This window comes from Nuphar pumila, unplaced genomic scaffold, assembly GCF_984573655.1.
Source record: "Nuphar pumila unplaced genomic scaffold, dmNupPumi1.hap1.1 HAP1_SCAFFOLD_1824, whole genome shotgun sequence".
NCBI classification, from domain to species: Eukaryota; Viridiplantae; Streptophyta; class Magnoliopsida; order Nymphaeales; family Nymphaeaceae; genus Nuphar; species Nuphar pumila.
Genome location: NW_028323772.1, coordinates 1 through 4,000, shown reverse-complemented (window position 1 = coordinate 4,000; position 4,000 = coordinate 1).

Below are 4,000 nucleotides of genomic sequence, written 5' to 3'. Positions count from 1 at the left end.
GGTACGCGCTTCAAATCGGAAGTCATTGACACCAGCTCGGAGCGAGCGCGCCAGTGCCGCTAAGAGGACTTCTGTAATACAGAATCTGTATTGTTGCTCTTTTCTGACCAATGCAAGACAGCTGCATTAGCGAATCAGTGCAAATGCTGTCCTTTTTCATGTGATTTTCATCATCTTTCTGCCAGGCGCAAGTTCATCAGGCAGCAATTAGGAACGCTAGGCCTTGCGGGCAGTAGCGCAGCGCATCGGTCGAGATACCAGCAGACATGTTTCTTTGCGTTGGGATCGCGAACTCGTCTCCCAATGGGATGGTTTGGTCCGTCAAAATGCATGTCTGGCGATGCAAGTTTAGCTGTGTGTATTGGTGCAAGGCTGGCTCAACAGTTCAATCATTTTTCTATGTTGATTGAGCCCTTGCACAGTTGAGTTTGAGGCACTGGCCAATCACATGCTAACATGGCAAGAGCAATCATGCAACATCTTTAACAAAGCATGTAGCATGGTCAGCACGTCACATTGATGTCAGCGTCACGTGCTGACTGTCTGTTGCTAGCTAGTCGCAGTGTGCATCCGCCAGCGATCCATGCATTGTGATTGACATCTTTGGTGTGTATAGCAATGTTTCAGAGGGGTTTTTTCCATGTCTCTGCTACCAGAACTTATTGCTATCCATCAAGAAGGACATTGAGAAGGAATTCGATTTCGCTCTTGCATTCTGACTGCCATTAGATCTTCGATGGCCGTCACCGCGAGCATCCTTGGCACAATAGCAGCGTATGACCTGTTGAGACCTCTTCAGTGCCAATTGTTGTGAGGTCTACGTACCCATATGGTTTAGTGGCCACTAAAGTTTACTGGACCGGTCCCAGACTTGTTAGGCCGAACCTACGTTTGACACGATCTCTCTGCTTACATGTGTGCCTATGAAGATATTACATTAAATGAATTTTTTTCCGTATTTCTAGACGACATGTTAAGTGAGGCAGCTTCAGCCGAAAATCCATCCGAGTCAAATGCATTCCCAAGTCAAAGCGAAGTCGTTACCTGTTGAGATTTACAGACAACTTACCCGAGGTACACACGTACCGAGTACATATTCATAGGAGACTGATAGGGATCAGTCTCACAGCCTAGATCAGTATCCAGGATGACGTGACTGGACACTGGATTAGTAATTAGGACTGGAAAGCTCCGGTATGCATACACGTGATAAGCATGCTAAATTCCCACTGAGGGAAGAAGTACTCAGTTGTACTTCAACACTCCCCGTTCCGAGGTGGGTCTAGCTCTGGAGACCAAGGCTCCCCGGATGGGGATCAATTCAATGTCTCAAGCACCAAAAATGTGACCTCGTACATCTAGACACAGATTTCAGAGGGTGGATGATCATGCGGGCTCACCTTCCTAAACACGGGAGAAACAAGCACAAACAGGGCGCCTTGTACTCGATTCGAGGGACTCATGACACGCACTCCCCGTACTATCCAACTTCAGGGGACTCATTTATTGAGGAAACACAGAATGCTCCCCGTACTCGATTCGAGGGACTCATGACACGCACTCCCCGTACTGGTCAGCTTCAGGGGGTCGAATTATTAACGCAAACACATCAGGAACACGACACACACAAGGCAATGCAACTAGCACGACACGAGCCGGCTAGACAACAGAAACGCAAGAGTCTGTCCAGTCCAAACATGGACTTCAAGGCAGGTTCAGTCGTCGCAGGCCCATGCCCGCAACACATGCATCTAGTCGCTCCTGCGCCAACGGCTTTGTAAGCTGGTCGGCCCAGTTAAGGGCGGTATCAACATAGCCGTAGATCAGTTGCCCTCGCGCGGCGCGCTCCTGTACGAAGTGGTGTAGCACATCGATGTGCTTGCTGCGGGCGGAGACCATCGGATTCTTAATCAGGGACAACGCTGCCTGGTTATCCCCCCGGAGCTGGACAGGACCCGTCAGCTCGTAGTCCAGAGTCGGGAGCAGCTTCCGCAGGAACAACGCCTCTCTCCCTCCAGCGCCTGCGGCCATATACTCCGCCTCCGCGGTGCTCAGGGCCACCGTCGGCTGCAGCCTGGACTGCCATGAGATGGCAGCCCCGTGAAGGAGGAACACGTACCCCGTGGTCGACCTCCTGGTGATAGCATCGCCTGCATAGTCAGAGTCCGTATACCCCAGGAGCCCCCCGGTAGCATGCCTGGAATACACCAGACCCATGTCCTTGGTACCCACCAGGTACCGGAAGACCCGGACCGCTGCATTCCAATGGCGCGGCAAGGGGGCGCGGAGATGACGAGCCAGCGAATTCACAGCATGAGCAATGTCCGGCCTAGTCCCGTTGGCCAAGTGCATGAGTGAACCCACCATTGCCGGATACAATTGTACCTGCTGGTGGGGAAGAATAGCGTTTTCGTCCGCTTCCGTGGTGGACACTTTGCAGACCGCTGGGGTGCTGATGGGGTGACACTTAGCGAAGCCATACTTGCGGAGCATCTTCTCGACGTACGGCTTCTGATGGATGGCCAGGGTCCCCTGCGCCCGGTTCCTCACGATGTTGATGCCAAGGAAATCCTTGGGCTCTCCCAAGACCTTGATGTCAAAGATGCTCTGCAGCATGTCGATGACCTCCTGCACGTGCTTAGCGGACCGCCCTGCAATCAAGCAGTCGTCCACATAGATGAGAGCAAGCACCTTGCCCTCTGCGTCGAGTTTGACAAAGAGAGCAGGATCTGAATCGGCAGGCGTGAAGCCCTTGGCAGTGAGCTCATCCTTCAAGCGCTGATACCACGCGCGAGGTGCCTGCTTCAGGCCATATAAGGTCTTGTGGAGACGACATACCTGCCCCACTGGGCAGGGGAAGCCTGGGACCGGCTTCATATACATCGTCTGCCCGGGGGGAAGCTCACCGTACAGGAAGGCTGTCTTGACGTCAACCTGCTGTATCTCCAGGTCGTGATAGTTGGCGAGGGACAGGAATGCCCGCACAGTAGTGTGGCTGGCCACCGGGGCGAACAGCTCATCATAGTCCACGCCTGGGCGCTGCGAGAATCCCTGCGCCACAAGTCGCGCCTTGAGGCGTACCTGCGAGTCCCCGGGACCCGGCCGTTTGACGTCGTACACCCACTTGCTGCCGACTGTGTGTGCACCTGCAGGCGCCCTAGTGTACGAGAAACACTGATGGTCCCAAAGAGACTTGTTCTCCTCCTGCATCGCCGCCCACCAGTTCTCCCGGTAGGGGTTCTCCGGACTCAAAGCAGCCTCCATGGAGTGCGGGATCAGGTCCTCAGGCTTGACACCATTAGGCAGCTGGGACAGGTCGAGCATGTTGCGCCCATGGGAGAGCACCGTAGGGAAGGCAGAGAAGTCGATCCCTTTGGGGCGACTCGGACTCGACTGAGCAGCGTACGCGTACACGGTTGGCTGCTCAGTGGAGAACCGTACCACACGCCGGACAGGCTTCACAGCCGAGCGAGGGCTCTGCTCGGACGACAGTCCAGAGCGAGCAGCGAATGACGAAGGATTATAGAAAGCAGGAGGAGCACGCGTGCGGGGATGTGCAGCCCGGCTATCAGGGTGCGACTGGGGCAGGGCAGCAACGGGGGCAGAGAGCAGCACCTCAGGAACCGCATCGTCAGGGTCAGGAATGGCATACTCGTCAGCGGGAGGCATGGAGGCAGCAGGGCCCGGGTCATCCGGAACAGCGAGGGGGCCATCGGCCTCGTCCCCTCCCTCGACCTGCTCCGGAGGCACGGAACTGCCACTGTCCGCCATGGCAGACCCTCCAGCTGACACGTAGTCTGCAGGCGCAAGCGTGGGGAATGGGGACTCCACGAACACGGGCGGTACCTGGGCGGTATCGGCCAGAGCCGTCGGGGACACGAGCGGGAAAGTAGTGCCGTCAGGCGGAGTACCATCAGGCGAGGAATCCGCATCACCCGAGGGGGCAGGAAGGCCTTGATCAGCCTGCCCCTCTTCCACACCCGAGGCTCGCACGCCAGTC